The 26,778-nt window shown below is 39.0% G+C and overlaps 1 protein-coding gene across 1 annotated transcript in view; it reads left to right on the top strand.

The window, feature by feature from the left end:
* Nucleotides 1-26,778, top strand: part of brinp1 (bone morphogenetic protein/retinoic acid inducible neural-specific 1) — a 159,705-nt gene that overhangs the window by 15,185 nt on the left and 117,742 nt on the right. The window contains exon 2 of the mRNA XM_008325930.3: nucleotides 2,147-2,259. The gene's annotated coding sequence lies outside the window, so the exon portion shown is untranslated. The remainder of the gene's footprint in view (nucleotides 1-2,146; nucleotides 2,260-26,778) is intronic.

The raw sequence follows: 26,778 nt of genomic DNA, 5'->3' as shown, positions 1-26,778 counted from the left end.
CACTGTGCTATGTTCGCCCATTAAGAAGCACTTGAGACAAACAAGCATGTCCTCCAATGTGGCTGGGATGGACTAGGGCAGACGGTGAGAGCGACATGAAAGAGTGACAGTCACGTACACAGGTGTCACAGCAGTTGCAAACAATGGATTAGCAGTTTAATGGGCCGGTCATACGCATTTCATCTGACGTAGCTCTTGTAGTGGCCACTAGAGTCTAAGAACAATTAGAACTGGTTTTGGGGTGCCGGTTTTCAGACAGATGGGTACTTAGAGGCTCTCTGCCTCCGGAATAAAAAACCCAGGGGTGGTGTCTGGGGACGCTGCATCAAGGCTACTCACGTAACATGGGGAGAATTAGAGGGGCTGACCGTCGACAGTGGGAAGCTGGGCTATTTGGAGTAAATCTATACTGATGTAAAAATCCACTGAGTACACACTACGTAGCACCAGCAACAAGAGAAAGGTATAAAAACGCTGCAAAAATACTACATGTAAATTCACCTCATGATTTTATATATATGTATATATAGTATTCAATGTAATGTTGAATGTTTGTCTGACTGTGACTAGATTGCAATTTGTTATCAGGTGTCCTGTCGGTTAACCATACCCTCCAGAACGGCATACACTACTTACTGTTCAAGAAAACTACTTGTTTACACATGGACCTATCATAATCTGCTGATTAAACAGCAGCCATTTCTTTCTCAACCATTGCCATGGTTACATACATGAAGCAATCCATAGCCACCTGTAACTCATTTCCTGTGGTAGAGGTGGGCGGAGCATGCGGTGGCTCTTTACCATTTAAAGGTAAATGCAGAGAAACCACCTGTTCATATCTGTTTCACCAAAACTAACTAACTAACACATGATTAATTTAGACTGCCAGGAAACCAATTTATCTAAAAGTGACATATTTCACCCCCTTTAAACTCAACCTCTCGGAACTTAAATTGTTCAACATGTAATGTTGTAAAATGGAGGCTATTCCGAGTGAAATAAAATATGCCATTCTTTGCAGCCTCTTGAAACAGCAGACATTCAGTGACAGCTGCTCTAATTCAAGGACTTGTTGTTTGTCTTAGCCACATAATCATTGTTTCCTTCTTTATTCCCTCTGCCATTCACTGCAGAGTGTGGAAATATTCATGGGGTTTTCTTTTATGCGCAGCACGTTTGAAATTTATCCACGGGTATTTCAGCAATATTAAAGTCTGGGAACTGAAGGCCAATACGGGAACTTAATCTCTTGTTCCTGTGAATAGTTTGGTTTATTTCGATGTAGATCAATATTCAACCTTTTCTTCATTTATCTTATCTGACTTGGGAGCATTGTGCTTCCTGGATTTGTTGATTTAGATCTATTCTATTGTGCCCACTGACAAACATCAGGAATGTACGATGTTCGGACCACGTGCAGACTATATAGGACGCTGCTCATGTCTAGTGTCAACCTTTATTCTAGGTGATTGTATGGTGTGCATGGAGCTGTACAGGAAATACAAGTCTGAATGCACCCAGTCTTCATTGTGTCCATATACAGAAGTGGTTTGAGGATGCACATTACTGAGAATGAATAAATGCACTTCCCAGAATGGATTAGTCTCTGGTTTCTAAGGTAACATCCTCTGCATGGCCTAAGCTACTGTTTTAGCTTATTTTCATATGAGTTACAATGAGTTTGTTTATTTGTACATCATCAGTGATGGTGACATAGTTTTCTCGTGCAGTGGTTTTCAAAGTGGGGTCCACCAGGGAACGCTGGGGGAAAAATTGGAACGAAGATAAGAAAAGTTGAGATAGAAAAAGCTGCAGAAAAAACTAGTGAAATTCTAATTATTTTCTTAATTTAATTATTTATAACCATTTTTCCTGAACCTTACAACATAAACTGCCGTAATCGTCAGATTCTTAAGTTTCTGATGGTATTTTAACGCATCTTGTATACAAACATGTTTTTTTTGTTCTTTTCTTATCTGTCAACAGTTTGTTGAAAAGTTTATTATTCAGTGCGAATATGCAATGCTAAAATATTTTGTTTATAATTTCCCTATGCTAAACAAATGTAATAATTATTGAATAGTGAGTGAAGAGTAAGAAAATACATTCTAACAGTTGATTTTTCTTTATATTTTTTCTTCAGCATTGTCTGTGGGTTTGCAAACGGATCCCTGACCAGAAGCTTATGCTGTTCGGGGGGGCTTTGTCATGGAAAAAGTTTGGGAACTTGTGTTCTAGTGGATGAAAGCAGATTTGGTGAGTACGCAAAAAATATGATCTAATCCAGATTGCTAGGTTTTTCTATTTTATGTCAACTTCTTACAGTCAGACACATTAAAAATGTCATTGTCATTTAAACCCTATTCGGGAAACTTTCAATTTGCCATTTGAGCTTTTATGACACAGTCACTGGGGATTGTATCACTTTGATTGAATCTTAATACCAGGTCTAAATGCAGACTAATTTAATGCTACATAAAATCGTAATTGCCCAAAATTCAATAAACCTTCTAAAAATAAAATTCTCTTAATTTGCAGTTCACTCAAATCTGTTCTTAGTAAACTACAGTAAAGAGACTTTCTAGATTAAATTAGTTTATGCTGCATTATATGGAGGGTCCCTAATTTAGCAGGGCAACTGTGGTGTCAGGATTGTACCGTCGACCAAGGACTCGTTTATAGCCTAATACTTTTTGCTAATCAATAAGTCCGTCAATTCATAAGCAATATTTTCAACACAACCTAGCAAAAAACCTAACTTGACAAGGTTGTAGGTTATACAGAGTATTATCTAAATAATGTAGTAAAACACATTCTGCATGTGAGGATACATCTCTGCATCAAATCCAAAAGTGAAAATCCCTCCTTGTGATCTTATAGCCCTGAGGTGGTATTACATCAGGAACCGATATGCTAAAACACGCTCCCTGTATCTTTGGGTCAGAGAATACTGTATGTTCAATAAGCTGATGGGCAGTTTTTTGCAGTGGGTGAGTCTACATCCTAAGGCTTTTCTTTGTGAAAACAGATTTGTAATTTCTGTTGACACAGCCATGGCATTTAAGATTTTTTTTCTAGTCTGTCATTGATATTATATCTTTTTCTGGATACAGTAGAGCAGATCTCTGGTTGTAATGCTGTTGTGATACTTGTGTGGGTGACGGAGGAGTAGTTTTTGTGTGCGTCAAGAGCAGCCTTTGTGTCACAGTGGTTTATGGTCTTATACGTGAAACGGTGACAGCTTGTAATTTGAGTCACTAATCCCAAACACATTATACTTAATTCAATAGTTTTGCTTCACAGCTTGTGAAAACCTTAATTTTAAAAATTCCATCATTTACTCAAAGCCCTTTTTAATTAAAAGTGAATTTGTCTGTAGAGAAATTTTAAGCATTCATGATCCCGATGCAATGTATGTCTGTTCTGTTTATCTACCAGGGTGAAAAAGTTAATATTTTCTACCACTGAGGAAGAGTGCGTTTCCAACTGTGGTTGTCACAGAGTATAATCATTTTTACACCAAAGAATAAGAGAGAGAGAGAGAGAGAAAAAACAATGTTAAAAAGTCAACAGATAATGACTGAGTGAGTCTCTGGGCTTTTATCATTCATTCATACATAACTTTAGAAAAATAATTACCCCATAAAATAAATTAAAACATATATACAAATCTAAGAATGAATCATCTCCGTTTCCCAGCTGCATCAGTTGTATTAGTAGTAGCATGTGGTATGTGACGTCCTTGTTGAATGTAAATGACCTGATCTGATTTTCAGTTGTTTATGTTTCATGGAGAGGCTCAAACTAAAGCACCTGCCAGACCCATTGAGTTGGAGCTGACAGGCTGACAATTAAATTGGCTGTGACTGGCGTGAAAAACGTCATGGCTTCACAGGCCCTGCCGTCGGTCTCATCATCAGATGTTTAATCTGTCAATTCTGTGGCATTTACAAAAGTCTGTGAGGTGTGGTGTTGATGCTAATTATGCAAAGTAGTTCAGAATTTGTGGGAAACTAAGATGTAGTTTTTTTTATGTTTTTTTTTTTTACATTTAAAAAAATCCTACACAAACAGCTTTAACAGGTTTATAATTAGACAAATCACTTTTATCATTCTCGCCACAAAATGTGTGCAGCTCAGCTTCCAGCTTGTTGCTTGGCATCAGTTTGCATCCATTTTAATCCACAATGTTTGGTCTGCATGATCAGAATAGTTTTCTCCATTGATGAACCCAGTGTTTTGATTGGTCTGTGATCATATACCAGCCTTAGGGGTTGTTTTCAGCGACAGGTGCAATAATGTACCAAGGTTGGGATGTAGCTTTAGCTAATTTATAGACTTGGGGGATGTATTGTTTTTAACCTAAATTTCACTGTCATTTGTAGAAAGCAAACATCTCTGCACATTAGATTAAGGCCTTTGCATTTTGATGCAACCCTATACTATCACATCCTGGCTTTTGCATGTTTTGCCGATGACTCTTTGGATGCTCTTAATCGTCTTTGGGATGTTCAAAAAGCCAGCTAAGACATAATACGCTAATGTCCCTTCTCAGTTTGAAGTCGTTGGATAAATTGGGAGTTTACAACTCACCCACTTTTGTTAATCTGTTAATTTATTTAACGAAACTTAGTTTACTTAAAAGCAGTGTTTTCAATTAGTATGCAGTGTTAGTGTAAAAGCTCTGCTCACTTTCTGTTCAGTTGACTGTGTTATTTTAATTTATCTTTGTTTTCACTGTTATAAACAGAGTACTTAGTATTGGTTTTAAAAAATGGTACTGTATTGAGTTAACTCTCGTTCCAGTGCTACACAAAGAAATCCACTACTGTTGAAGACATTTTCTGGAATTGGTGACTAAATTTAAGAAAAGAACCATCATTGATCAGAAAATAACACTCTGGTCTTGATGTCGTCCACAGTTTATGGTTGTTGCAGACCTACAGTAGCTGTTAGAGTCTTTTAGTAAAGCATCACTCGGTCTGTTGTTGGTTATCGTTTTGTGCGGACGATACTTATCTCTCCACTTATCTCTCTGTTAACTGCATTTGTTTCAGCCTTTTTCGTGGGAGACATCTGGTGTTCACTGTGATCCAAGGTTTGTTGGCAAACTTAATTGCTGAATATTCACAACATATTGGCTCTTGAAAGATATCAGTGGTCGGAAAAAAAAAAGAATGCTGACAGTGAGTGAGTGTCCAGACCCTGCTAAGCTGTTATATCAGAACTGGTATCAACAGCCACAACAAGAACAAAAATAACAATGCGATAAACATGTAATTCTGGCATGTTTCAGTTGGCTTTTCTTTCGTCCCGTGTCTTTCTAACTTAACATTTCATTCAACAGACTGTGCTTAATTTGTTTTTAGCCCTATTATCTGCAGAGTAATTACTGTATTTATTGTTGATTAATAAAGAAGTTGAAATGAATCATCCGAATCATTCAGTCATGAATTTCGCCTCCAGACACGTAGTGACGCACATTCAAGCGGAAAATGATACATTTGCAACATTTTGTGGACCATTATTCCACAGAAGGACATTCAGCAAATTACTAATTCAAACAACCATTTCCTAAAACTGTCTGTCCGTCAAAGACTGGCCAGATGGTGAATATCCCGGCTGATGGCTGAGCTGCGTGTTTTTCTCCACCAGGAGCAAAGACAGCGAGGAACAAAAACCAAACAAAGCAAAACCGAATCTTGTTTCAGTCGAAATGACAAAGATTGCGACCCCTTAAAATAAATGAGAAAATTGCACAGCTGTAAAAACACTTGAATAACATAATTGGAATGACAACAGAGGCAGAAGGGGATAAAGAAGAGGGGCCACAGCTCTGACCACTGTGGTTCGCTGCTAATAGAGGCTTGCAATCACAAAAAGGTCATTCCATTGTGTCCCGGTAAGGCAGGGACACTTTGAAGGGAGCAATTACAGCGTTCACTACCGCCAGAGCCCTGACTTATTTCTCTACAGAGACTCTACTGTGCACATATTCCACTTTGCTTTTGTCCTATTTACCATCATTCTGTCTTCATGTGCTGTTCTGGGCTTCTGTTATGACTGCTGTGACTTCCAGTACAAAGACCTAATTACAGTAATGGCAAGGGATAAACAGATAAACAAGCAAACAGATGAACTGCGGGCCACAAAGGCAGTTGGATAATATGTGAACCTCCCACACTGCCTGTATAAAATCCATCCCAGCCACTCATTTCACTGTAGTCAGGAGGATCAGACCCACTGAGAGCAGAACACAAATTAGTATTAATATGACACATGCCTCGGCAATTACGTCCAGTGTTTCCCGTAAAACATGTCAATAAAATAGAATAAATATTAATGGCGTATTTTTAATAATAGAAACATTCACCTGCTGTGTGTGTGTGTGTGTGTGTGTCTATGTAAGGTGTGTTATGGATTCCGAGCATGTGCTATGAGAGATGCTTCAGGCAACAAAGCAGAGTAGGGAATGAGTAACTAATGAAACCCTGTTCTACCACTGTTGCCTCCGCTCTCTCTGGGTGTAGTTCTCAATCATGGCTGTGCATTGTGTCTGTCACTTAACCGCAGGACCCTGTCTACGCTGTAAAACTGCTTGACGTGCATTGCTGGAGAAAGAAGGCTGAGATCTAGGAATCTGTCCTTGATGCAGCACAGTCCGTGATTATTGATCTGTGAAAACCACTTGATCAGGACTGTGTGTCTTCTGCACAGCCAGCGAAACATCAGCTTTGGCTTGAAAAATGCAAAGCTTCAATGACGATCAACCTTCTCTCTGGTTTTCACGCGTGAAAACCAGACGTTACAGCACCGCACATCCAAACGTGTTTGTCCACGTGTGCGTTCACTTACTGTACAACCATAGATTTTCTGCACGCACTGCTCCATTAAGGCCTCCGACAAAGTGAGTGATGCCTGTGTGAGTAACAAATGCATCCTGGCGGTGAACATGTCAGAGTGGTTTTATCAGATAATGCCTGATGGGTCTGTCCAATCTGGGGACAGGATCGTTAAATATATGTCTGCAGATGTATGTTCCTAAAGCACGTACAGTTTTGTGTCTCTATGTTTGTGCTGTGAAACATTTCAGGCCGAGTTAATGAAAATATTATTCCACGATGAAAGTGATTAAAATAATATTATACACAGCTTAAATATGATAAAGAACTCCTGTCCAGCACACATACACTTACATACACAGCTTTTGTTGTTTGAAGTGGAGTGCTAGTAGATCATGAGCAAAAAAAAAAAAAAAAAAAAATCTGTCTCCATCCATTCCACCCTATTCTTCACCTCCCTTGTGCTCTCCCTATTACTGATGGTATTTAAACTCATCACCTTCACTGCCTCTTCCCTTTACAGCTTTATAAGCTGCAGCTTTACGTGTTTCAGCTCATTAATAACCTAAACATTACAAACACCGTGGAGAGACGCTGCTCAGTTCCAGTCAGTGTTTTTAAACGTTAAGAGCAATCACATTAATTCAGGAATTTTAAATGACTGTGTTTGTGTAGTAGAGACATTTTCATCTGACTGCAGAGTGTAGTAAAAAATATGCCTGAGAAACACTGTGGCAGTACAAAGGAGGGAGTATAAAGATATTAAGGGCCTTTTCTTTTTAGCTAGAGTTACAATCAGATAGAAGGAAATGCTCTGTTTGGTTCAATTACTTTTACTGACGGGTAATTGTGTGTGTGCAACCGAGTTAAAAATGTCAGAGTCAAAGTTCTCATTCTCAATACAAGAAGACAGAGTCGAGAGCAAAAGGACAATGGTGAGTGGAAAGACAGGCAATGAAGTGAAACATTGAAGTGCTGGAAAGCACACGGCAGAATTTTGAGTGTAAAACACCGCAACTTCAATATCAACTACATGCTCCTGGTAAAAGGAGGTGGACATCACAGGTTCAGCAAGTGAGGCCGAGGCAGTGTTTAGAATGAAAAACAAGGGGAACACAGACGACTGGGCTGCTTCAAAGGGAAGTTCAATTTTTTTTTTTTTTTTTTTTTTTTGAGTTAGTGAGGTCTGTATCAGATAATTACGCAATGCATTACAAAGAGATTGTGGCATTCGATGTTCTGTCTGAAGGAGACATGGAAAGAGAAACGCAATTTACTCATTGTTTGAATGTGAATAGGTGGAACAGTGAAAATGTGTTGTAGAAGGCCGAATATAAAAATATATAACCTTTTTTTTCTTTTGTGTATTCTAGAAGCATTATCAGTGGGAATCATACAGGACTCAGAATATAAAATCTGAAACAGCTTCTGCACTGTTGTGTGTATGCATATAGAAATGTGTTGATAAAATAGTGTGCCCATGAGATGGGACGTCTGACAGCATAGTAAACTTCGGGAAATATTCAAGGAATAGTGAGTTGTTTTTTTCTTCTCTGTGCTGTCCCTTTTTGCATCAAAACAACATGAAAATTGGGCTCCAGTTCTCCCGTCTCCTGCTGGAATCATTTTGAATACTGTCTACAGTGTGCAACACACAGTCTACACTTGTGATGCTTCTACACAAACTTTAAATAAAAAATTATTTATTTACAAATACATGAAGTAGTTTGACTTTTGTTGTTGTTTTTAAAGCCCCCCCCCCACCCCCCCACAGTGATGAAAGTCAGCTAAAGCAGCAATAGATAAACAGAATAGATATATATATAAGGGGGGGTGGTCTCTTTGGAGATGCATCCATTGATTGGCCAGTGATCAAAATCAGGTGACTTGCTGATGATCGGCCGGGTCGATCATTTTTATCACATTTTTCTGTGACAGGGAACTGGAGTCAGAGCTCACACTCACAAGCTGAAGCTAACATGACGTTAGCTCGGATATACTTTACACTGAGTCGTTAAAGCTTCAAGCTCACTAATATACTAACTGTAATCTGTGTAACGAGATTAGGTTAGCCGTGATGGCGACAGTGCAAAATATTTTAAGATAAGAAAACTTATATGAATATCCAACAGAACATGTTACAGACTTAGCATTACCAGAGCGATTGGTTTTACAATTTTACAACTTTTGGACAAGTAACAATTGTTTAATGTCCAAATGTAGTTGTTCGGTTGACCGACACAGATTATTCAGACATATTGTTGAATCTTTTATTTGTCAGAAAGTTGGATTTACAGGAACAAATTTTCATACAGTACCTCAGTCACCAAGTATATTAATTTTAAAGTTGATAAACCGAAGAGAGAACCTGTGACTCAGTCGGTTGGTGTGCAATGTTGGTGAGAAATGTTTCATGCTAACTTTATTTATTAATGTTAAATTAAATTGGAATTGAGATAAATCTGTATTCACACATTGCGTTTACCAAAAAAATTGGAATTCAGAATTTTTCTTTAAATATTTAAAGATATAAACACATTTTTTCAAGGCACCGGCAAAGAGCATTTACTTGACAAACAAGCCGTGATCATTAACAAGTGTGACTGCCCCGGTAAAGGGACATTCCAGGTACTCTGTGCCTAATGTCTCACTTTCATTTTTCTCATTCAGCTGAAGTAGGGATTCAGCCCAGAGCAATTTGAAGCATATTTGGTTACATTTGCTGCTACAAGTGAACATATGGAGGGAGCCCTTTCATCACCCCTGAATTAATTAACCTGGTGCTGTTACTCCGGCTGAATTCTGATAACCCGAGTAACAAATTTTAATACCTGTGTCCTTCACAGCCACAGAGCGAAGACACGTAATGACACAAATATGCATGAACTTAGCGTTTTAATCAAGACAAGCAGGAGTGCCAGTGAATTATTGCTCGTGATCTGCAAGACAAAAGTTGGATCTATCTGAATCAGATCTATGGATGAGCAAGTCCTTCATGTGGGGCAACAACTCACTCCAAGGGCAGGGATGTTGGGGCAAGTCTGGCAGGCCCCCGCTGACTGTGTGACACACAATACATGAATAAGCATCAGAGCAGTCTGCCTGAACAGAATACCAAAAACACTGGTGAGCTTTGAAAATGTTAAACTGAGGTTAAAAAAAAAAGATGATATCAATTTTTCTCAGCTGTTAGAGTGACCTTAATGTGATTTTATTTATTTCTCAATAGAATGACTTTAGCAGGAAGAAAATGAAACAAAGAATGTCATCACACCTGGGGTCAGCTGGAACCTGGGGACCCGTTTGGCATTTAGCTCAAACAAATTGGTTTCAACGATTAATGAATTCATCACAATTTCTCTCCAATCATTTTCTGTCCAGTGGCAAACTGATGGAGTAATTTCATTAAAAGCAAACTGAATTCAATGACTGCTAATTGTTTTAGCAATAGCTAGAGTTGTCCTTGCGTACTCTGGATTTGTAGCCTTTCATTTCCTTTGCAAACCCAACACTGTAGGACAAAAGCGAGGACAACGATGGTTGTCACACTCATCACTTGCACATAAGCCCTTGTCCGACCCCAAGGACGAGTGCACTCAATAACTGTCCCTGTCCAGACGTGGTAAGCCTCTGCCACAATCCCTTAAAACCCTGAACCTTGACATGCTTCGATGAGGTAGATGGTCTCCCCTGTGGAAGATCCAATTCAAAGGCTTTTCTGCTAAACTCCATATTAATTGCCATTTCCCCCCAGTCCCCTGCCAATCAGCATGGTTTCTGGTGAAGGGACGTCATAGTCAAACATCGCGTTGTTTATTGCCAACAAGTGCCAGGAAGAATGACCTGTGGAGGTGATGAGTTTTGTATTACATTGATTGGTCGAAAAAAATTGAATTGAAAGAAAGCTGGATTTTGCACGTTTGCTGTTCCTGTGCAAGAATCTGATCTGACTTAAGGTTAAAAATTGACCCATGTATGTACTGATATATATATATATATTTTTTTTTTCAAATGTTTCAAACTGTGCGTCCGTCTGGCTACGTTTCTATCTAAGGACCTGTGATAGAGTTTACTTTGACTGGAGTGCACTGCACTCCCTGAGGTAAACACAGATACTTGACAAAATTCCCTCCAACACTGGACTTTTGAAGACAAACTGAGTGTAAATTGGAAGCTCGCTCCTCTCAAGTCAGATCATGCAGCTCCACTGTGAGCACTAGTGCGGTCACACCGTGTACATCGGTTCCACTTTATAGGTTCTACTGCAGAGTAATTGAATCTCTGCCATGGCTGACCTTTATCACCACTTCGTACTGTCCCGTATCCATTTTTGTACAGAACTGAGACATCTCACTGCTTTTTTGATATACTCAGTGAGAGTGAACCTCTAAGTACACATTTGTAGGCGCGGTGTAATTGTAATTTCTAAGTATATAGCTTATATTCTCAGTAAAAGCATACAAGGCACCTTTAGTCCTGGTTCAATAACCTGGTATTAATTGTCAAGAGTTCCTTAACCTCAGCTGAGAAAGAGACTCGGATTACAGACCAGTTCCTGTGGGAGCCACACTGAATGTGCTGAGTGTTTAGTTCCAGGATCAGACCTCTTATCATTTAATAACTTCTGTGTCACTGGAAAGGTATCTTTTATCCCTTATGTGCATAAAATTCTAATTAATTTATATAATCTCTAATTAATGAGTCCGTTTTGGAGGCTCTTGATCTGGTAGACGTAGAGTGTAATAGGCTTTTCTGTGGTGTTGGTGTTGGTGTTGTGGAGATCAAACTGTAGAAGGCAAACATTACAGTGTCGTTCAATCAATCAACTTCACTTCTGAGGTTAACTATTGTTTCACAACAGCTTTTTTTTTATTAAAGAAAAGATTCAGACTTCAGAATATTTGAAGTTCAGAATATTTGATTCAGCACAGTAATTCATCATATTGTTAAACATTTAATCTTTGTCCGTCTCAGACACAGTATGACACCAGTGATATGACAGTTTTATTATTAATTCACTTTGTGAATTGGATCGGTGTTTTCTCAAATCTGCTGTGACAGCAAATATTGATGGAAAGTAAAATGCCTCAGACTTGATACTATCTGAAAAAAAGAAGTATGTGTTCCAACTACAACTGTATGTCTGTGGTCACTGGGGGAAAGAAATAAGCAACAGTCTTTTTATGACCATTTGTCCTGAACCATACATCATGTAAACACACACATTCGCTGGATTCTCAAGTTTCTAATGGTACCTCAACGCACCTCGTGTGACAGTTAAGATTTTGGCATGACCACGTCATAATCTATACAGACCTGGCTGTGTGCGCCTGTTACCAGGCTGCTCTGCTCCACAGGCTAGTGTGAAGCTAGCTTGTGCAAAAAGAAACATTTTCTGACATCTAAAAATGTCTGTTTCTCCTACAACTATGCCCAAAACAGCTCCTGTGCATCTGTGGTCGCTGGTGGGAGGGGTAAGCAACAATCTTATACTTAATGGTGAGGTTAAAGCAGTGTTTCGGTGCTGCAGCCTTCTTTGAGACCAAACGAGGAATGACAATTTCCACAACATTTAAGCAGTCACTTTGGAAATACTCATAGCCATCTGCATTCCAGGGCCGTCTGTGTTGAGGACGCACCAATGCTGCGAGGCCCCACGGCTGCTCTGTATGGGCAGGAAGGCATTATCACGACTTGTCACTTTAACTTCAGAATTAAATAAAGAGCAGCCACACAGCTGGAGAATGGAATGGTGGGGAAAAGCAAAACAAAACGTTTAGTACGTTTAGTACAAATGAACAATATCACTGGCGGTAAATGACTTGTTACTTGTCTTGTTTTGAGTCATGCAGAACAACTAATACTCTTTCATTTCAATTAATACAACGATACAATGTAGGTTGGTGCTGACTTTAAACAAACAAATAAATGGAACTGTTGAAACTGAAGCTGAACTGCAGGGAATCACGTCTCATTAAGTTGAGCATTTGGGCTTAGGTATCAGATCAGAGGAGCTATAGTTGATTTTTGTGATGTTCTATCCTGAAATCTTGAATAACCAATATTGGACGGATACTAATCCTGAGTATGAGGTCGATCCATCACTAATAGAAACTTCTGGAATTTGCATCTTCTTACTTTCTGCCAAAACCAATAATGCCATATATTTCGTGGAGACCAGTGATGTTTACTGCCCTGTTTCCTGCATTACAAAATATCAGCCACATGATTTGAGTGTAGAAAAATAACTCACATTATCACATTTTGAATGACTCACATTATGAATGAATCCTTTCTTTCAATTATCAAAGTTGACAAAAACCCTTTAAACTTTTTCATATTTTCTTCTTTTCTTGTCGAGATGGACAGCTGTGAATCCTGTACAAACACAATGACTTTCTCACAAACTATAAATCAAAATATTTTTATTTCACTGCTTATTCTTTTTACACATAGGGAAAACATAAAAACCCAGGTTAATTTAACCCATTTCCCTGCAATAGTTTATTTATGTTGCAAGTGTAGTATTGTGGCCTCTAGGGTTAAATACCTAATCATAGTATTTACAAGTACAGCTAAATTCCTTGTGAGGAAATAAATAGATTTGTTCCAATATACAAATACATTTCAAGTAGTTGTGTTAAATACTCTAAGTAAATGGTTAGTTAGTACAAGTATACAGTATGTGTAATTGTTGTTTGGTTGAGAACAACAGCTCATGAAATGTATGGTCCAGGAGGTGAGAGGGGAGGGTCACGTCTGCTGTTGATGTGTCTCTCGCTCACACTGTGGTTTAGATTTACAGATTGCTACAACAACATATGCCTCTTGGCTTGGAACTGTTGTTCTGTTTGTGTTGGTCAGCAAAAATATTAATGTCAGCACAGTCTTTGTCAGAATCTCTGCTTCCTGTTCAGACCCAGAAGGTCAGACCAGATACTCTGACGAGTCAGTGCACAACAGAAAGTTTCTGAGGCTTCGGCCGAGGTCAGCCTTCTCTTTCCGCTTGGAAAAATAAATAAGTTCCTGAATTTACACTTTATTATTCGAGTGTTTGTTGTTTTCTTTTAGTTGCTTCAATATTTTATGGACAATAAAATGCCTCGGTCTGATCAGTTTTGAATTTTCTTTTTGTTTTTAAATACTTCAAAAACATGCTTATACTGCAGACCATTCACATTCATCAGTATTTAGACCTGAGCTAATTTTCCATAGTGATGAGGAGAATTTTCTACATATTTGATTATTATTGTTGCTAGGTGAATGTACATGTTTGATGCTGTATGTTGATGTCTGGAAAAAGAAAAGACTCCAATCAACAGCTGAAGAAGTTTAAAATAACAAGCCTACTTTTTTTGTTAGTTTGCTTGTCAGCCACTGTGAAAGGTTGTTGTGGTTCATAAGTGAATTCATAAATATTTATTGACGTCTGAAGCTGCGCTGTGTGGAAATGAAACTGCAATGTCCTTTTTGTGAAAAGTTGCAAATCAAAAGCTAGTTGAGAGAGAGAGATAACTAGGTTTTCAAGAAGTGTTACACACACAAAAGGAGGGGAAAATGAGTTGCATGAAAAAAAGTCTTTGATGAGGTGGTCCTCGACTTGCGTCGATGTTCCGATCCTACGGTGCAATTTTTGCTGCGTCTCTGAACCGAACACTGTACATCACTACCTATGTCACGCATTGATGCTATCACGGTGGTAACAATCTGTCATAATCTAAGACATAAAAACATCAGAAGCGTCTGACTTACACTTGGGAGCCATAATGAAGAGCAAAAAAAAAAAAAAACAACATATGGGATACAACCGCGACAAAGCCATCTTCTGTATAGAACATCTTAACAATTACATCACTCGACGTGCAAAGCTGACGAGTTAAAGAAGTTGGAGTTTTTACACAGTACGTTATTAACAACAAAGGTTATTATCAAAATAAATATGTTAAATACATGAAATGAAAGTGGAAATGTAAGGGGGGGGGGGTGCTCAAAAATCAATGTTGGTTTCCAACCAATGGACACCACATTTGGTACATTTCATTCTCTGATCCCTGAATACTGTAAATCAGGGGTGGAATGATGGACCAAGATACATTTAATACACCTTAATAGGTTTATGGGAGATGGTGATGTCACCACAAAATGCCGTAGTTCAAGGATGTCGAAAACCGAGGACCCTCTTTATAAGATAGTGATCTCGTGCAGATTTGACGGACAGGGACAAAGTACAAAAATGACCAATTTTCCACCAAGACATGTTGGGTGAATCTGCGAAACATCTTCAGAATGTGATGGTGTGTGGCCTTGGACGTCTGGCTCTGCCTGTCTGCATGTCAACATGCCGTACATGGTAATCACCAACACGGCCACATAAGGCCTTCTTCAGAAGTCGATATCTGTCAGCAGTAAGCATCAGCAGCGCAGAGTTCAGGCCGGGGCCCCTTTAGAGCAGACCTGTCTCGGTGCCTCAGGCACTGCATCATTAGTATAACCCCGTGTCAGCACACACTGATGTTTCAGCCGCTTTCAAACTGTTTGTATTTTTAAGGAATAATGAATGCGGTGTGTCTGCAAACAGAATCTTTATTTTAATTTGCATGTGGGGATATGCTTTAAATCAAACGCTACAAATGCGAATGTGCACAATTACAAAAAAATAGATATTGAATTTCAATTAACCAGGCTCCTTAAAAAATACAATCTATAACTTGGAAAAAAGTTGTGATGAATATTTGTGCAGGGGAAGTACAAGAGCCTATAAATATTCAACAGTTTTATACACTTTTTCATTTTTCTCGTATAATTGTGCATCCTCCTATTTTCTGAAAGGAAGAATGTGAGCAGTGCTGGATCTGGGGGATAAAATATGCCAGTGCACTTTTATGTAAAAACATTCAATAGTTTTGTCCAACTTTGAAATAGACCATAAACAAAAGCCAAGTTTGTCTGTAAAACATAAATATACATCAAAGAAGCCAACTGTGATTTTTTTTTTTACTTCACACATTCAAGTCCATGTGCTTTTCTTTAATTAAAGGAGATCAGTCCTGCTAGTGGCAGGGCAAATGAATTCACTCCACTGATTCATTGAAGTTTAATGTTAGTAACATGCTTTGGTGGAAAAAGAAAAGATTGATCACAGCTACCAAGTGTGGGGCTGGGATTATGTTGACACAAAGCAGGTGATATGGGAACTGCTTATTTTGAGGCAGATTTCCAGATATTGGCAGACTATAAAAACATCGACTTAGTCGTCGAAACTGGAACTTAGGAGGAGTAAAAACAGACTCTTCAGAGACGTAAATCTGTGAACAAAATCGCTGACAAAGTCGATTTAGCCAAATATGCTCCCCCTTAAAACAGCATCCAAATCAATGATGACAGTGAGTGGAGAATATTTGATATCTGTATTGATGTTTATAAGGACACTGCTTCTCAAATAAACCCTTGTAACAAAGCAACTGAATAATAAACAGCCAGAGCGAAGGCGGACAAATACAAGACAACCTTAGCTCCTGTCCTCTTCCTCCAGCACATGGCAACCACATCGTCTAAAGTGCCGAGATGAGAGACGGAGAGATTTCATTCATTATTCTTGATGATACATGCTTGCTCTGAAGCCCAGGCAGCGTCTGAGGCCTCTGGGGAGTCTCGGGCTTCTTCACCCAGACACAGGATGTATGGCTATTGTCACCAGTGTCAGCTTCAGTGCTTGTTAGAACACATTTATGAAAAAGGAAACACTTCAGTGCTTCAAACACTGCAAAAAAGTTACTGGACACTGGGAACAATTTTGTCGAATGAGGACACGTGTTCCTGCAGAAAAAAAGCCTGATAACATGTAATAGAACATGGCTGTTTCATAAGTCGGCCACCTGGTTGCGTCAAGTCGACAGTTAAGTGATTTTAAATGACTGACTGACTTAACTTTGAGGTTTTTTTTTTTGGATGATGAATTCATAAAATGTGACAATGGTAAACATCTGGCGTGGGGACAAACAGAAGCTGCGCTGACAACAGAACAAATTGCACAACAATCACTTTCGCTTTGAGTGATGACTGCTGGGCTTTAGGAAATAAAAGGATTTTGTGATAAGAGTTTGGCACCACAACAGGTGCTCCTGCAAATGAGACAAAGTATGACGCCAGGAACAACAAACCTCCTTTTCAAAACAAATATCTGAAAATTTAAATTCATATTAATGTTTTGTCAGTAAACACATCGTACGCACACAAACACACAAACACATTAGGGTTGTGTGGCTGGATGCTACGTCTTCATTAAAACGCCCATTCATCTTTTACCTTGGGTTGGTCGTGTGTGGTGTATAGCGCCGGTGAACGATCTCGACATCGTGGCATCGGTCATGTGATGTTTCGCCGACAGCCAAATGCTTTTGGGATTTCTTGCATGTTTCAGCTGCTGCTTCCACCACACTGATCAAGGCAGAAGCTGTGAGAGCAGTTGGCATGGCCTGCAGTTCACAGTAGAATACACACAAGAAAACCTGGCAACCACCAGTTTTTACATCTACCACCAGCATCTTTTTTCCCCTTAGATTAAAAAAAAACCAGCATCGTATGCAGATTTGAAGAAGTTCATTGCCAGGTTACTCTGATAGAGAGCTTGTTTTTAATGGGTCCGCACCAATTCTGCCATCCCCTGGCTGGATGCAGCCAGGTTCCTAACGACCCCTCTGCACAGACTCGTCCACACACATTTATTCTTGAATATCAATAATACTCCTATGACCTCAGATTTTTTTTTTTATCAGTTAAATCTCACTCGCTTATTGAACTTTTGCCTCCAGATAGTGATTTATTGCATCTTCTGCCTCGTCAGCTCACACCTGCCTTGGCATCTACAGCGGTATCCTGTAAAAAATCCTTCACTAAAAAACGCACCACACAGAGGTTCTCAGTGCATGAGGGTCTATAGCGTATTGGTAGTTGCTGCAACTGCAGAGAGAAAATCTATATTTCTGAGTAGCTAATCGACAGTTTAATAAATGCTGAACGCTTATTTATATATGACGCCTGTTTGTTTGGCTTCTAGTTTCCAGCTTTAACTTCTTTGCCTGTTCTGTGGCTTTGTGAGGTGAATGAATTGTGACCTGAATTTGTGATTCAATATGATACCAAATACTTTTTTTGTGAATTTCCTTTTTCAAAATCGTGTTAATACAGATACTTTCTCAAAACAAACACCAACACTTTTTTTTTACACAATGTACCGTAAAACATTTATTTGGTACCATTAAGGGGCAAGGACTCGATCTCAGGGAGTCACTGTTTATTTGGTACCATTAAGGGGCAAGGATGTCTAGTGGACTCGATCTCAGGGAGTCACTCATGAATGGATCAGTTGAATTTCACATTACCGATTTGAAGCACAAAGGCTTTTAATATATGTAGTGATTTACCCTCAAAGATGTAGAAGTGACACTAGCACTTGCATGAAATGTTCACTGAAACCCTTAATCCTAAGATTTGCTATGGCCGTCGAACAAAGGAAGTACAGTTTTTAAACCAGTGCCCACTTGGTACAAATAATAATAATAATAAAAAAAACCCTCAGCATCCTCTAAAAGGATCCTGCCCCCTACCTTGGGAACCATTGGTCAAAGGTCTCTTTCTGTTTAGCCTTAATGCACTGGTCAAGGTCAACAGTACAACTTTATTTTTTATTTTTTTGCAGAATGACTCTGTAGTGAGCCATGTGACAAGCCAAGTCTTGACTGTTGGTGTGTTTCAACTTGAAGGCAGACTAAATTACTATCCATGCAATTATCCAACTTAATTACGATGACCAGGGGCGAGCCCTGCGTCCCAACCGTCCATCTGTCAGACATCCTTGAACTTCATCCATCTCCCATGTCCCTTTTGCTTGATTTCAAACCCAACAATGACAGAAAACGGGGAGCAGAAAACAGCTCAGGGCTGTCATCCATCTGTCGCTGCTTTAGTCTGGAGTTACAACAGCTCCTGTTTTTCTGTGGTCTGAGTTTTCAGACTCCTCTTGTTCCTCTCCTGAAAGAACGTATAGGAACTGCAGCGTTGGATGTCGTCAATCCCTGTCTGGTTCTGTGACAGCTGCGTGTGTTTGAGGGAAAATCTGGAGCATCCTTCAGGCTGACGTGTTTGACGTGTGGTGTCAGAAATGAGCGCAGTCAAAGTTTAGTGACGTCTAGTAGTTGTATTGTGATCTGATTACCAGTAAATGCATACGTTGAATGATGCAGGCGATTTAACTTTTTCAGGGGTGTCAAACATACGGCCCGTGGGCCAATACCAGCCCACTGTGGGGGTGCAAACTGGCCCACTTGATGAATTTTGAAAATGAAACTTTAACAAACTCTTCATGTTCGTGATGTTTTTGTCAAATTATATTTAATTAAATATGAAGGTTTTAAATAAACTTGTACTTATTTGAATGAAAACAAAGGAGAAAAACATGGATTTATTGTTATTTATGGGTAATTGTGTAATGGTTGCACTGGTCCGGCCCGCTTGATCTAATCAGGCAGAATGTGGCCCCTGAACCAGAATGCGTTTGACACCCCTGAATTAAAGTACTAAGTAGTTCCATGTTGTCTTCAATCTCCCACCCATGTTATCAGATTTGTTAATTAGTATCACATTTGCCTAATAAGGTGAAAACTGACGCTGTCATTTGAGCGGACTGTGAAAAGACCTTTCATGTTTTCGACAGTGAGTTTCTTTGAAAAAAGCCTGGAAGGTGCAAATCAATTTTTTTTTTCTCTTTTTATCCTACATCACGAGGTGCCAAATAAACTGAACATTATTTATACATATATAGTATATACATATATTTACACATATACATCATGTGTACAACAGTATGCGGTCAGTACTACACACAATGGAATTATACTTGTATTTAAAAATCTACCAGCACTACTTTTGTGATTGACTAGTTGATCCTGATCTAGTTACTGCCCCCCCCCACCTCATAATGTAACATGGAGATGTTATTGTCCTCTACCTACAAAGGGTCAATGGACATTTTTCAGACATTTGTAGACACTACATATAAACAAATCTATTAAATACATTTGATTAATATTCAGGAAAAATCCCCCCCTTGTGTACACACCCCTCTGGGTCTAAACTGGTAAAACATGGGGTCTGCCTTTCCAGTGGCTTCATTTAAATTCCTTCCCCTGGTGTTTGCTCCCTCTAACCTATCACCAGTCTTTAATTTACCCCCCTCCTCCCACTTTAAGACAGCTGTGAAAACAGTTTAAATTCTTCACATAAAAAGGGATTTGAAGCATATAGTTTTCGTAGCACATTCACCGGCCCATTACCCTTACATTAGTATGAGTAAAAGGAGTTGACAGAATCTGGCAACACAAATACAGTGTACAAAGACATGCAACATCATTTCCATATTAGTGGGACGCACGCTTTGGCAAAAATAATCGTGGTGTTTGATGCAGTGAATTGATTCATTTTAATTGATTAATTTTCATTTAAAATGAGTAAACAGCCCCCCCCCCCTTTACTGCACTGCAGTCGTACACCAACATCAAATGGCAAATTTGCTGACATTATTCATAAGGATATGAAATGGAACTTTTGATGAATGAGTGGACTGCTCATGTAGACCCGCACACACACACACACACACACAGGCTGCTTTGAAACCCTGCCTTCTCCCAGAACTTCTCAGTCGGTCTAATCTGCAGTCACCACAGAACCTGATGACCCAATAAGAAAGTGATGAGAGATCAGTCATTTTCACTTACCTTTAATGTGCCGCGTTTGCCCTGGGGCTCCCTCGGGGCAGTTCATCGGTGCAACAGACAACATATTAATACCATGAAGGTGGAGAAAAAGTAATAAAAGGAGTTAAAGCGCAGGGAGGTTTATTATCACTTCAACCATATTCCAGTCCATGACCCTTTTTCACTTCAGCGTAGCTCAGAGCGCTTTAGACAGAACAGAGCAATGGAGAGGAGCTAAAATAAATTAAAGTGGGTATAAACAGGAGGTCTGGGGCCGCGGCGTGGTAAGTTAATTTTGACTGTAATGATCAGACCGGGGGCTGAGGGTTCTGGTGAAAAAGGTTTTTTTTTTTTTACCCACTTGCTCACGGCTGGCATCCATCCAGCTCACAAGACATGGACAAGGTGAGATGTGCGTGCCCCAGAAAATGTGTGCATTTGTAAGGGGGCAGCTGGTGTACCCAGGAGTGAGTGTAGGTGTGTGTGGACTTCGTTCCCGATGCCATGTGTACGTCTAGTATTACGATCTGTAACCTTGGCTCCGTTGCCGTACTCCAGACAGGCTCCTCCACCCACACACTTCTGCTAGCAGGGAGATCTGGAAGCAACTATCCCTACCACCCACCAGCAGACTTCTAACAAGTAGTCGTGAAGGATGCACATGTGTTTGTTGAAATGCCGCAATCAGAAAATAAAACATTTGTTTACATAAGAAGGTGAAGTGCAGCTGGGGTTCTAGCTCGGTAGCCTGCGTCTTAGCTTTGTTAGCGGCGCTCACACTGTCAGGGCTCTTTAATTGTTTCACTGTGTTCCGCTCACCTTTGGTGTTGCAGCATTTATACCACACGGGCATTGACAACATTAAATTACTTTATATTGTTTAAGCCTTGACAGGGTTAGAATATAAGACCTCTATGTGTCAAGATACCTCATGGTTTTCATTGAGCTGTACAAGTAATTGGGATACTGCCCCACGCTGGTGCAAAAAAAGAAGGCAAACACACAGCCATATATTGTTATATATGTACAATATAGTATGAAATGTAAAGAAAAACTGTTCAACTATATTTGGTACCTATAAAACTATTGGGTACATCAAAAATAGTAGTATTATTGAATTTATTATTATTATTTAAAGTTCTAAACTTTATATAAGCTTCTATTATTATTATTATTGAAAGTTCTAAACTTATATATAAGCTTTACAGTATAAGTAACACTATACAATACATGTACAATACTACCCTATAAGTAACACTATACAATACATGTACTGTACAATACTACCTTACCTTATACTATGTAGTATATTCTACACTACGGCTAAAAGTTCAAAGTACTAATGGTTGTTGTTTTTATTCCATTTTTTTTGTACATCTGAAGTCAGCTTCCTCTTTGAAGACACCTGTGTTTGATCATCCCAGTTCATGTAAGACACACAAATAACTTTATTTTTAGTTCAGTGACTACACAAGGCTACAGTATATGACATGTTAATGTCCTGCGGGAGATCGTTATAGTTTTAACACTTTTACATCGAAGGCAACATGTCGTTTGTGTTTAAGTGACAAATGAAAAACAAAATAATTAATATGCTGTGCTTTCCTTAACAGTAATTTTGAGATTGGAGAAATTCAATATGGAAATTTATCACAAGATGTCGCTCATTTTCACGATCTGCACTTTCAGAACAAACTCAGTTTCAGACACCATATAAAGTGTTGATTGTGTCTTTGAGCCATAATTCTCAAATTTAAAAAGGATCATCAGTACTCACACAAAACTATTGATAAAAATGTTTAATATCCGGTTTTTGCCCATTGATGCAGAGTCTAAAAACAATTAAACTCTGTGTACCCATAAATCCTTTTGTTTATATTGAGCTTTTTCTCACACAAGATTTAAACAGTTCCATCAATACCTGTTTGTTTTGGTACACCCTCAGTCAGATGAGCTTGTGGTAAGCAGCCTTGCTCCTGGCTCTGTTCAGATTCCTGATTTTGGTTAAATATATTTTTTTTAAAAGAATCCACTCTCTGACAGTTCTCATCTTGATGTAATGATTCTTACTCGTCTGGGATTGAACTAGCAACCTCCAGTCAAAGGATTGCTCATCCAACCATTGCACCTCCATATAAGATTCAACCATCACTGCAGCTCACAAACCCTGTGAGGGACGAATGATTTAAAGAAAAACATAATGGAAATCAATAGTGCTTCAATTTTCAGTATTAGCTCTCTCACCATTTGCAGCAGGAGCATGACTTGAATTTTTGGAGGAGATAGCTAGATTTCAAGATAGTAATGAATTTGTTGTAATTTCAGACATTATTCAGTCTACTCATTTGCTTCCCCAGAGGCACGTTTCTGCATATTGAATGTTCACCCCCAAATTGAAAGAGTTTGCTACAATATTTGCTGATAAACAACTCAGCCTCTGTCTGATCCCTCTAAGGACTCGAGTAGTGAGCTGCACATGCATAGACAAATGTTTTTCCTCGGCAAACAAATCAATAAAACTCATTTCCTTTTGGTCAATTGTTAATTAAACGCCAGTTTCCCCTCAATTAAAAAGTGACTGAAGTGCAGAGAAATGGCATATAATCATATTTTTTGCTCCCTACCTCCACCGCCCCTCGGTAATTTGCAAGTAACCAGAAATGATTGGTAATGCAAAGTCATTTTCTGATTTGTATCTGCAAATTGCTGCTGCCCCGGTGGTATCATCAAAGCAAGGTAAGCTTTATCAGTCCCCCACCAGTAAAATGATTTTAATGGTGATGGGTTAGATTACCAGGAGAGTGGGCCTTGTCAGTATGTTAAAGGTCCTTCGTTATTTTACATAGGGTATGCATAACAATTATGTAGAATAGCACCCTGGCCTTAAAACCCATCACTAGGTGAATGTATTAAATATGTGAAGTATAAAAATACACTAGTAATGCTATTCTATCAAGTGTTTCATTACTGCAATCCTTTTTTTGTAAAAAGGGGATAATTAAATGTCACAGTGGATCCATTATTTCTATTAGTGTGAGTGAACTATGGGTTTTTTTTTTCTTTAAACCGGCACAGTCTTTGACACCTTCAGTGTCTGAGTCACTATACAGAGGTCCCTTAAGCCGAGTTTATGCTCAGAGCTAAGTACACAGGAGCCTTGTGTCCAGCTCATGAAATGGAGCAGTACCAGTGGAGGTTACAGGGGGCACTGCTGGGCAGGCACAGCTCATTCTTGTCTATTTAAGAAACACCATGAAGAAGACAGATATATCACCATCCCCACAGTCGGTTACTGTCTGACAATCTGTTGTCAGGCTTAAAATTAAGTCAGAACTCAACACTGCGCCAGTGGATGTTTTGCTTAACAACATCCAAATATGGAAAAATGCAGAGCAGTATGCGTGTGGTGATGTTTGAAACAGATGCCCCTACTTACATTCATAAAGGGGGAAGAAATGGGGGTTAAACTCAAACCCTTTCCTCATTGCATTTGACTTTGGCCTCAGTTAAATCACCGTGAACCACCATCCATGACCGGAGGAGCAGGTGGAGGGAAAAGATTTGGGGTCGGGGTGAGTAAAGGGCAGACAGAGTGGTGGAAGAACCATGGATCACACTGTGGTGCAGCTGCAGAGATACGTGAAGCTTATGACGGGTGCACTCACTCCCTGGAAAATATACGAGTACTCCAGGTTTGGAACCATGCAGTCTGCACTGAGCGTTGACCCAAACCTTCTATGTTTGTCGTCTTAAATCCTTCCCCCTGGCCTGATGTTAACATTAGTCTTGTTACTGGAGGTCCTGGGTTTACGGCGTCCTCGACCTACGGCGCTATATGGTAACGCCGCAATCTCCAATAAATGTATTTTAAGAAGTCTTGTTCCATTGTTTAGATGCATTAAAAAAATGTGCACAGGAACTACAGTAGTTGGCGAACGGAGGGAAGAAATGCGTCGTCACACAATCCTATATGCAGATGACTGATTGGTTTTTTTTGGGAACCTTTTGCCCTTCATTGTGGCTCTCAGATGTAAGTCAGACTCTTCTGATGTTTTTATGTACTAGATTATGATGTTACTACTGTGTCAGCATGGATGAGTGACAGGTACTGATGAACAGTTTGGGTTCAACAGATTTCCGACTGGCGACCGGCGGATTTGTTGAGCTGTAGAAATGGAATTCCGATGTAACTCGAAGACCCCCTAATTATGCACAAAGACACATCCAAACCAACAATTAAAAAAAATTCTTCTCTCTTGAATTCCCACAGCTGTAGTTAGAAATAAATGTATTCAAAACACAACAACAAAAGAACATCCATTTTCATTAAGCAGTTAAACCCATTATTGCTGCAGCAGCCAATCTATTAAGGCAGTAAAATTTGAGATACGTCTATCGGGTGTGATGTAGGAGAGAAAAAAAAGGCAAACAAACATTTCAAGTTGTTATCCAATGGGCTTATACAACGCCACAATAAAAGTCTCTGAATATCAGGGTGGTATTGTGTCTGTGGGTGTTGAGAGTGTCGTAATGAGCTAAAGTGAAGCGCTGCATTGTGCTTTACCACCGCACTGCCACAATTTGCCTGTTCAAATCAGCCACAGGGCTGTGTATGAGATGAGATGAGATGAGATGAGATGAGATGAGATGAGATGAGATGAGTGGGCATTGATCTAGAAAGGTGTTCGTTCAAACATTTTCATGTTCTTGGCTCAGTGTGACTAGTAATTACTAGCATATAATACTACGAAAAGAAAACCATTTCAACATATATATATATATATATATATATATATTTACATTGATTTGGAGTATCTTTGTGACAAAGTTGTGTATAAAAAAGAAAAATAGTCCCTTATTTGTCCCAAAATGTGAGTATTTGCACACAGGCTGCCACAGGCGGCGCTGTTAAGTATGCGGTTCCTCTGAGGATCAAACCCAGGACCTTCTGCATGTAAGGCAGGCGGAGAAATATGAGAAACATTTTTTTTTCTCTTCTATAAGAAAAAACAAACAAACAATTTGTTTAAGTATATGTTGACAGGCTTATATGCAATGTAATGGAAAATTACATTTTTCCGTCCCAGGCATATTTTGCAGAAGCCTTGTACAATTTATAATCGTAGTGCTGTAGCAAACTAAAACACTCCACGGCTGCTGAGTGTAATATACGTCTCGAATATTCATCATTACAACTTTTATCCAAAGTTTAGGAAAAAAAGTTCAAGATTAATTTAACACAGTAAAACCTTTTTTTTTTTACAACCATAGGCTGACTTTTTCTTTTTCTTTTCTTTTTTTTGGTACTTGCAGTTAGTATTTGGGATTTTACTGCGCCGTAAAGTAAATATTTTTTCATACTAACTTTTAAGAAAAAAATTGGTGAACTTCTGAACATTTCTACAGTACAGGAGGCTTTTTAAGAACTCTTCATTTCCACGTCCCTTTTGAACAGATACAAACTCAGATTGCAAGCATACTAGTACTTCATCTCGCATCACACCACTAGTAGGCAGTATTGTGTACATTTGTATACATGTGACTCTAAAAGAAGAAGCGTGGTAATGTTGATCCTAAATTTCATTGTATTTTTTAACTTGTATATATAGTTTACATATATATATTTATATATACGTGTATATATATACATAAGTTGATAATACATACATATAATACAAGTAGAAACGGTGGTGGCTAACATCGGCTAATATCTGTCAGCTAACATGAGCTGTTTTGATCGTGTTCTGTCGTAGTTCACTGGTCGTCGGTGTCAGTGCTACTGCTCGGTGCCTGATCCTAACAGTTCCAGTTCAAAAGTCTACTCTCTCTCTCTTTTCTTTTTCTTTAGTTCCTAGTTTTTTGTACTTTAGCTGGTAACTGGTGCGAATCATTTTGAAAAATGCGTTTTGTGTCTGACTTACCGCTGACTGTACAGTTGGCCCTCGTTTCTCTGTCAGCGTCTCTGATCCACTCATCACTGTCTTTTCTCAGTCAGCAGTGAAAAATGAAATGAGAAGTATGAGCCATAGGAGTCAAACTCACAGACATCAGTGCTTTAATTAATATGTATTTTATTTAAAACAAGGACAGGAAATTATGAAGAGGTCTCACGAGAGGTTTTCTGGAGCAGCTTTTTACTGAGAGAAAACACTAATGATGTAATGTTACCAGTCGGACTGTCT

The sequence above is a fragment of the Cynoglossus semilaevis genome, chromosome 14, assembly GCF_000523025.1.
Source record: "Cynoglossus semilaevis isolate Cse_v1.0 chromosome 14, Cse_v1.0, whole genome shotgun sequence".
NCBI lineage: Eukaryota > Metazoa > Chordata > Actinopteri > Pleuronectiformes > Cynoglossidae > Cynoglossus > Cynoglossus semilaevis.
This window is presented reverse-complemented; position numbering and strand designations above follow the sequence as displayed.